Here is a 9,940-nt window from a genome sequence, read left to right on the forward strand (position 1 = left end):
TCAACTCTTTTGGAGATGGGTCAAAACATCAGTATTTTTTAATTTGGATTATCTGTAGAGTTGATTTTGTGGACCAACTACTGTACAGAAAAATGGACATGCATGAAATGATGAGGAAGGTTTGGGGTGAGGGTCTGAGTTAGTTTTAAGGTGCCAAAGTACCAAGTAGTCCTTCTGAGATTTGCATCATCTTGCAGATATCTTTTAAATAAAGCATACATACTTCAAGAGCTAAATAGTAATGAGGGTTGGATAGTGACTGTGTGCATGCTGTATCATTACAAAGAGCATTGAAGTGGTCCAAAGACAAGCTGTCATAAAAACTAAAAGCACCTTTTTTAAATTGGGTATTTCAAAAAATATATTGAACCATCTTTTTAATACAGTAAAAGCCCTACTATCCAGCATTATACTAGCTACTCTATTAACTGGAATTTCTGGCCAGTTGGCCTGACACGGGGTGGGGTGGAGGCAGAGAAACCCACCACCCTGCACTGCTGCCGTTCCACATCCAGGTGCCCCCCCCCCACATCCCCGTTCCACTTCCTACCAAAAACCTCTGACCTTGGGTTACCAGAATTTTTAGATACCTGGCACCCCCCCATTCCCCACTCATGCTAGATAACAGGGCTTTTATTGTATGTAACTATCTTCCATTGTTTGGCATGATGACTGATTAATAGGGAAAAGGAGAGAAAAGCAAAGAAAAATGATGAGCATTGAAAATGATGACAGTATATTGTGCATAGCTTGTAGCCAGAGATCCAAATCCAAATGTTGGTATTGGAGCTCAGGCACTTGCACAGGTCCAGTTTTAAGAAATGTCTCCAATTATTTTAAATCCAAGGTTTCAACACTATTCCCTAAAACTGTACAAAATCCATTGCTGCAAGTCTCACTAAGAATAAAGGTCTGAGCCAATGTAAATGAAGACTGGTGGGAACTTTGTGTAATTTTGTCTTTGAGACATACATGAAGATGAATAGCTAATAGAATATTTTGGTAATTAGTAAACCCTTGTAACAATAAAATAAAAATCTTGCACTATTTAATGAAAAATGATCCTTCATTGTATCTAACATTTGGGTTAAAAGCGAGCTCTTTTCTGATCCGAACTTCCTGAATTACAAATTTTAAAATCTGATTGTAACTTTTGTAGCTCATTAAGTAAAGTTTATTCCCTCGACATTCACAACTTCATACATAAAACAAGCATAAACATTGTATAATATAGAAACTACACACGTCACAAAGACTTCTCTTTAATATATGCATAGTATGGATTAAAAGATTAAAACCAATCTGCTTTCATCTGCCCATTGCTGAGTCATTGATTTCTTACCTTGAGGCAGGCAGCAGTGCCTTCATTCCCCTTGTAGAAAATTAAGCCTTTGTTCAAAATTCCACTGGGAAGATAGACTTAATTATTGATTCAAGTCTTTAAATAAAGTCTCAGTTGAGCAGTGGAAAGGGAGCTGATTTACTATAAAGAGTTTGAAAAGGCCAGATTCACTGAAAATAATACAGACCTCAGACCCAGTTGAAAAACAGTATTTAACTAATGTATGTGATTCTGAAGCTTTGATTTAATTTCAAAGAGATTTTTCTTTTGTATTTTGTATTGTTTTGAAATGCTTTTCCAGTCTGCACTTTGCATAGAAAGTAAGAACAAGCCATTTCTTTTGCTCATGGAAGGTGCAGGAATAATCTGTAGAGTATTTTTTGGTTTGATTCATAACATGTTTTTAGCTAAAGGTTTAACACTTTTACAAGTGTGAACCTAACATAAGATGTATCATACTGAAGCAGACCAATGGTCCATCTAGCTCAGTATCCAGTCTCTAACAGTGGTAGGAGTCTCAGTGCCTTAGACAAAGGGCATGTAAACTGGGCATACCTAAAATGATTGATCCCTCTGTTCATTACTGTCCCTAGTAGCCACTGTCATTGATTTAGCCAGTGGATACAGCTCTGACTGTTCTGTTTAATAGCTATTAATAGTCGTATTGTCCATTAATTTGTCTAGTCCCTCTGTGACGGTTGTGCCTCTTCGGGGTAGTCTACTAGTGATCCCACAACACTGATTAAGGGCCAACCGCTCGCCTTCTCATCTGCCACGCCTTGTTGTTATTTGCTTGATTGGAAGATTTTAATCAAGCGGGAGGCTGCCTATTTTCTGTCTCGGTGCCCAAGGCACTTTCTGCGGCTCCTTTCCTCCCCTTACATCTGCGAGGCTTGGGCTGCAGTGTATCTGACATTGTTCAGGTCTGCTCTACACTCTATGCCACGTGGAGGCTCTCTGGCTTGTCCCTCAGCCTGCGCCCTCGCCGGCGCCCTCTACCTTGTCTCACAGCCCATGCCCCTACCGGCGCCTTCTAGCTTGTCCCGCACTGCCCGTTCTGGGGCTTCTTGCCAGTGCCCGCTCCAGGGCTCCTCGCTGCCCCCTTTACTTGGGGCTCCTTGCTCCTTGGCTCCAGGGCTTCTCCCTGCCCCCTAGCTCCGGGGCTGGGGCCAATGCACCCCAAAATGCTGCACCCTCGCCGGTGCCAGGAATCCCTACGCTACTGTGGAGTCCCTATGAGGCCTCCTCCACCTCTAATAGCCTCACCCCGTCCTCCAGTCAAAACAGTAAACACAAGAACACAAAGCCCCCAGCTACAACATAAAAGTTAGACCATCTGGTCAAACAAGAATCAATCCCTACCAGAGAGAGAGTGCACCAACCCCAGCAGCAACCAGGGGATGTTCTCACCATCAGAGTTCTCCCCTTCGTCTGCACTGGCCGAGTTCCTCCTCCCTCGGTCGCCGGAGGGAAACTGCCCTCCTGCCTGGGCTTAAGAAAGGCTAAGCCCTGCCCCTTCCTGTCTCTAGGTTTTACTGGTTGCCCTAGCAACCAGCACCTGTGCAGTCCTGGTGACTGGCAGCTGAGCCTCCCCCTTCTCGCCACTAGGGGTCTCTCCTGAGCTGTTTCTGCTCTCAGTCTCAGGGCACCTGAGTGCTCTGTGACACACCTCCTCCCCTTCAACTCAAGACTCACCGAGCTGATCTTCATTCTTGCGGGTGTTGCCTCTGCCTGGACTCCTCTCTGGGCCTTTCTTCTGGCACCTGACAACCCGGATACAGGAGGCAGAGGTTTTCAGGTGCCTCCTACTCGCCTTTTCCCCAAGGGTGCACCATGTGGGATTTGTTGGGAGTTACCTGCCACAGGTAGTCACCCCACATTAGCCAGCCTTGGTAGGGTGCACCTAGGCCTGTAGGGCCCCGGACTCGACGCATTCTTCAGCCGGGACGTTAGACGCTGTATCGTAGCTATGGGGGGGTCTGTTTCTCTGAGGCCCCCTTCTTTTTTTCTCTTCCCTTCCTTCACGAGGCGCTAACCTTTCTTCTCTTGCCTTCTGACAGGCCGGCCCTGACTGGAAAGGCTGGTACTTAGAGGGGTCATCCTGCCTCCCAGTAACAGGGTCATGTTTCCCTGCCACACAAGCCCTCTTCTTCTTTCTTGTCTGGGATCCTCCCGGTTCCCCAGGCCCCTCTTCCTCCTTGTATTGCCTTGAGAAGAAGTCACTATTTGTATTCAGGGTCCCTGGGTGATGTTTTATCTTAAAACAATATGGCTGTAGACTAAGGGCCCACCTCATCAGCCATGCATTGTCCGTTTTCATATTTTGTAGCCAACGTAAGGGCATGTGATCAGCGTGAACCGACGTCCTAATAGATAGTACCGGAACATTTCAATAGCCCATTTAATCACCAAACACTCCTCTTCTATCATGGCATAATTCCGTTCTGGTGGATGTAATTTCCTACTTCTGTAAGCTATAGGGCGTTCTTCTTCTCCCTCTCTCTGCATCAATAGCTACTTCTGAGGCATCGGGCTGTACTTGGAACGATTTATTAAAGTTGGGTGTATATAAAAAGGGTTGCAAGCACAGTGCGTTCTTCACTGCTCGGAAAGCCTCTTCCACAGCCGGTGTCCATCTCACCTTGGTAGGAGCCTCCTCCTTTGTCATCTCTGTCAAAGGCTCTACCACCTCCACAAAATGAGGTACAAACCTCCTATAATAATTGGCTAACCCCAAAAAGGCTCTCACTTGCCTTTTAGTATGAGGAGCTTGATACCTCTGTAAGGCCTCCACCTTGCTTAACAATGGTCTTACCGGTCCGCTTCCTACTAGGAATCCCAGATACAACAATGGCCTGTATGTAACTCTACATGTAAAAGAAAGAGTCCATTTAAAGGAATGGAGGAAGACTGTCAATACAACCAAAGAGGCATTAGCAGAAGTAGCTAAAAAAACAAAATGAATGCAATAAAAAGGATGAGCTGCTTAGTAGGGCTGGGTCTTGGGAGACTATGCTTTGTCTTTGGTGATGTTTTGTTCTAACACTGAATTCCCTATTTGTTTAAAACTCCCTCAGAAAAAAAGCATTGCATCTGTTTGCAGATTTTACACTTTCTTTCAATACCCTTTAATGCTATTTTAGATCAAAAAATGAAAGAGGAGTATGACTGGTACAAATGTTCTTCTGTGCTCAGGATGCTGGCTAATAAATCAGCTTGCCACCTGACCGGATGAAAGCAAATACTAGTGGGACTGTTGTGTGCATTCATATGAGAGTCATGACCTTTGCATTATTAACATGAGTACAGTCATGTACAGACACAGGCTTTCTTTTTCGTTAGTAAGTTGTTCTGCAGCTGGATATGTCATAAATGATATATAAAAGGGAATGTTTTATCTCTACTAGGCAAGGTAGAAGTTCAAGTAATTTTCACTTTAGACAAACAGTCTGTATTTATAATCAGATGGGGTCTTCCCCTCACCCCTTTGCAAGTATGGACTCTGCCTTACATGCCTACCTAGCACAGGAGTATGTGCCTTAATCTCGCTCCACTTCCCTGCCACTTAAAATCCAATTCTCTTTCAAGCAAGATATGATTTTTTTATTCTTTTGTGAGATCATCTGTCATTTTCCCCAAATTCTTTTCTACTGAGGTACATGTTCTGGAGTCCCAACAGACCATCAGTTCCCCTTCTTATCATAATATAGCTGGCCAATAGGTCAAGTAGTGGGAAAGCACTGTAGTGAGGTTTCCTAGTACCTAGACATCCTTTCATAAGCACAATATGCTGCAGAATAGTATGTCCACTTTTACAATATATATTTGAATCTGTTCTCTAGTTCCTTACAAATAAGGTGTTAATGCATACAAGAGGAGATTAGCAGACAATAACAATCTTTATGAATTAATGTTGTTGATTTGGAGAAAGAGACAAGAAAACATATAAGCTTGTTCCCACAAACATTTTACCTTGTATTTAAGTGAGTAGAAAAATTATGTCATCTCCATGTAAGGTTTCCCTTGCTTTATATGGGTTCTGTATATGCAAATTCACTCTTATGCAATGACCCTTTTTATACCAAAAATTCATTATATGTGAGGTAAATTCAGTCTTTATGTGATCAGTGTGATGGAAGCCCACAGTCAGCTGCTCTGTGCAATGCATTGTGGGAGTGATGCATACCAAAATATAGTCTCCTGTGTGGATCTGTGCTCCTGGATCATTGTCTGTGACACATGTTTCTGTAGTTGCCATCTCCATTACGATAGTGCCCTGTGCTTGTATGTACTGTCTACTGTTGGTGAGTACCAAAATTGTCTTGTAAAAGTGGTAGAAATAGGTCTGGGGGTCAATATAGTCAAGTTCTTAGAACGTATCCCTATTTGTTACATTATAAAGTGGGTTCCCTTTATGTGAATTCGAGTTATGCACTTTTTTTCCAGGAACGTATGTACAGCATAAAGCAAGGGAAACCTGTAGTCTTAATTCAGAACTCTAATGTGAGAAGTTCCTTTTCAAATAGATGTCCTCAGCTGTGTTTTCTTCTGAAAAAGACCACTAAGGAAAGCTGTCATTTTAGTCCCACTGAGAAAAATGAGAAATGGCAGGCATTTTGAAATGAGACCGTTCTTCCTGGAATTTTAATGAGGAGATTGTGTCCTTCAATATTAATTGAAGGAGAAACCTTTAGCTATGAAGAGTAATGAGTGAAAAAGTTACCATTTATCTTAAAAGAAAATATTCAAATGTAGAATATGCACAAGATTTCAGTGGGTCTCAAATATATCATAGTTAAGGTTTGGCAGAATTTGATTTTTATTGTTTTTATAATTTCAACAGATATTACCAATGTTTATTTTTAAGTATTTATTTCAATTTGTATTGATTTTAAAATTTTCAGGCTTGAATAGTTTAACTGCCACCGAAATGAACGTAACTACTGTAGGACTGTCGCTAGCTGAGCAACAGAGCTGCCATTAGTCCTGGATCTGCTCACCCATAACTCCCTCATCTGCTTTGTCACTTCCTCTTCTTTTGTTGCCAGTACCCTGGGGTTTCTGACAGTTTCAGTCCAAATCACAGTCAGCTCAGTTCTGTAGGACTGCTCCCTCTGTTATTACACACTCCATCAGTCATCATTTTTTACATCCCCTTTCCATAAATTTCTATTAATCCTGGAAATATTTTTTCAGTGGTCTGTGTGAGGTGAGATAAACATGTATCAAAGTTTACCAATAAAAATCTAATTTTGACAAACCTGATCATAGTGGTCTTCTAATACTAAGAATATTGAGGATAAAAATAAGCTTTTTGCTAAATTTCTTTTTATCAATATGCCATTATAAATCATTCCCAAATTTATTAACTTTAAAATTCTGAGAAAATTTAATATTGTATTAAAAAAACTGTGCACTGTAATCTTTTGAAGGATATGTTATATTTTCTCACACAGTATTGAAAATAATAATTTTGCTTTCATCGCAAACTTAAATTCATCCTTAATTATGGGTTTACTACTGAGGTCTTCATAATAGATTATAAAACAGTCAGGAGCTCTGAATGTAGTCATTCTATTTCAAGTCCGCATTGAAATGTACATTTCATCATTTGTGAATCCTTTGGCATTTCTTTTAGCTGATCAAATAGGAGTTCCCTGAATCAGCTCCTCCAGAGAGCCATTTTCTTTTTTATTACTGATGTGAATACCTTTTTAACTTTTTCATTCTCTTACACTAGCTCTTTCCATTTCTCCAGAGAGAATTCTCTGTCTCAATAGCACATTCAGTAAATACAGATTGCAGTAGAGCACTGAGTGATAATATAGTTACAGATATCAGAAGTTATCCTTGCATTTTGCTTGCATGACTGAAAGGTAGGCATGATACCAGCATAAACATGGAACATGCATTAAGCATTAGGGAAACAGTGTGCTGCCTTATTGCTCCAGCTACTGACCCGAAAAGGTTTAGTTTAGATTTTTGGACTTTCCTTTTTGAATCTCCAAAAACATGAAGCTGCTTTTACCTTTTTCTCTGGCCCTTATCCTTCATTTTCTTGATTTCTGAAAGGTCCCCTGACCACAATTCTCAGTATTTACTTAAGCTAATGGATTCTTCTCAATAGCACCCATTGAGCTTCATTACAATCAGCTCCTATTCCACATCCATTATTCATAGATGTCATAGATATTTGGGCTGGAAGGGACCTTGGAAGATCATCGAGTCCAGCCCCCTGCCCAGAGGGCAGGAAGTCAGCAGGGATCATAGGATCCCAGCAAGATAGACATCCAAATGTCTCTTGAAGGTGTTCAAGGTAGGTGCTTGAACTACCTCCGGCGGCAGCCTATTCTAAATCTTGGGGGCTCGGACAGTAAAGAAGTTCTTCCTTATGTCCAACCTGAAATGGTCATGGAGGAGTTTGTGACCGTTCAATTTTTGTCATCCCTTGGGATGCTCTGGTTCCCCCAAATCCTGATGAGCACCCCTGATAAACTTATAGGTGGTCACCAGTTCACATCTGAGCCTGCGCTTTTTCCAGGCTGAAGAGTTCCATAGCTCTCAGCCTTTCATCATAAGGTCTGTTTTCCTGACCCCCTTCTTCTGCACTGGCAGATAGTTTCTTGCTCCTGCCATTTACTCTTTTATAATGCTTTCTGTGTGTGACATCCATTCCAGAGTTTTCCCCTGTGGACCTACCACTCCATCCCTAGGAAAGCTCGGAAACATCAAGCTCCCAGTCCAAAGTAAACAGATGTGCTAGGACTCCAAGATGGATTTCAGCAAAAAAGGGAACAATTTACTTCTTTAGGGTTGGTAATTGGGGGGACTATATATAGAAAAAGAGCTTGCTGCTTGTTTTCTGAACCTAAAAAGATAATTTGGGCTGATAGTTGAGAAGTTCATGGGGGGGGTTTTCCCCTGAATCGGTTGGCTCATGCCAGCAATTAGCTCAGTGTGTATAAAAGGGGCACATATTGCTATGCGTGATTGTGTTTAGGCAGCTTTTAAAAACAGCCCCATTTAAGTCATGGAGTAATCTAAATATTTTACAGCCACTTAGACTCTCAGCTTCTGTCATACAACTTTAATGCAAGGATTGGCTAAAGTCCACTGGGGCTGGATGTGTGAGATGCTGGTATCTAAAAGAAACTACCACCATCTCCATTCTGATGCAATTAATACAATTAAGTAGCATATTCTTCCTCTTTCAGTGACAGATCAGTTAAAACTACAGTGCAAAAAGACAAGAACTCTAGTTGACAGACTATATGAAAAGCAGGCTTTATTTAAATCCCTTTGTTAATGGCATTTACAATATCCAAACAGTTGCATATTCTCCCTCCCTTTAAACTCCAATGTACTTTATGCTTCTTGCTGGTCATGTTTTCATTTGCTATTGTTCCAATATCCAACTTATGTCCTCCTTCAGTGTGAAGTCAGCCCTGTGTCATTAACTTGGAGCATTAGTTGGTCTGGAAAATAGCAAAGAAAATTTTGAACTAATCTCTCCAACATTTTAACTTTTATATTTAATTTCTTTAAATGTAATGTGCTTCAATAATACATTAATAGTAATTAATTATTAACTTAATATAACTAATGTTTCTTCTTTAGAGACTATAACAGATCCCTAAAAGCAAGAGATAGACAGGGCTGCCAAAAGAGTAACATAAGAATTTTTGCATATCTTGTATAAGGCATCTAAACTGAAAAAGAAGAACCATAGGCAAACAGTATTTAAGAATAAAATATCACTATTTTGGAAGCTACATGAGTTTAATTATTGTTTGTACCTTACCTTTAGGATAGAAATGATTGAATTGCCAGTTGGGGTGGCTGAAATTTTTTCCACTGCAATTATTTTTGACAGAAAATTGGGTTTTATCTAAATTATTTTTTTCATTAAATGTCTGCTTCCTGTGGAAAACCTTCCTTTTTGTTGAAAAGCTAGGCAGACAAACACTGGTTTTGTTTTAGACATTTTGACTCAAAGTGTTTCAACATTTCTGCCTCAAACTATATTGGGTTAATTCAACATTAAATTGATGTTAATATAATAAGATAGTTTTCAATATATTTTAAGTAGTAGTTCAGTTTATAGGTGGTCCAAACACTGTGATTTTTCCTAGTTCTCTTGGAAATCACTCCAGTCTATCAAAAAGATTTTCCTAATATTCTGCATAAATTTTATCTTGTAGGTTCTTCTCATTACTCTCATTTATACCCTTCAGTAATTCCATTTTTCATGGGGAAAAAGGTGGTAGGTACTATGGTCTGTACAAGAACTTGTAGTTAATGGGTACTTTGCTTCAGTTTTTCACCCATCCCATGGGACGCCCCTGCCCACTGTGGATCGGGGGGCCCAGATGAGGAAGATTCCTTACCCTCCATCAAAGCTGACCTCATGAACAGACACCTAGACAGGCTGAATACCTTCAAGTCAGCCGGCCCTGACGGTTTACACCCAGGGGTACTCAAGGAGCTGGCAAGCATCATAGCTCAGCCCCTGGCACAGATCTTTGAGCACTCCTGGTGCTTTGGTGAAGTGCCCAAAGATTGGAAGAAGGCCAATGTGGTGCCTATCTTCAAGAAAGG

At 40.8% G+C, this 9,940-nt stretch overlaps 1 protein-coding gene across 1 annotated transcript in view; it reads left to right on the forward strand.

Annotated features, from left to right (window-relative positions):
- The window catches only part of LOC109310322 (sphingomyelin phosphodiesterase 3-like), a 250,464-nt gene that overhangs the window by 234,083 nt on the left and 6,441 nt on the right, over positions 1 to 9,940 (forward strand). The gene's annotated exons all lie outside the window — the stretch shown is intronic.

Source organism: Crocodylus porosus, unplaced genomic scaffold, assembly GCF_001723895.1.
Source record: "Crocodylus porosus isolate Cpor-Errol unplaced genomic scaffold, CroPor_comp1, whole genome shotgun sequence".
NCBI classification, from domain to species: domain Eukaryota; kingdom Metazoa; phylum Chordata; order Crocodylia; family Crocodylidae; genus Crocodylus; species Crocodylus porosus.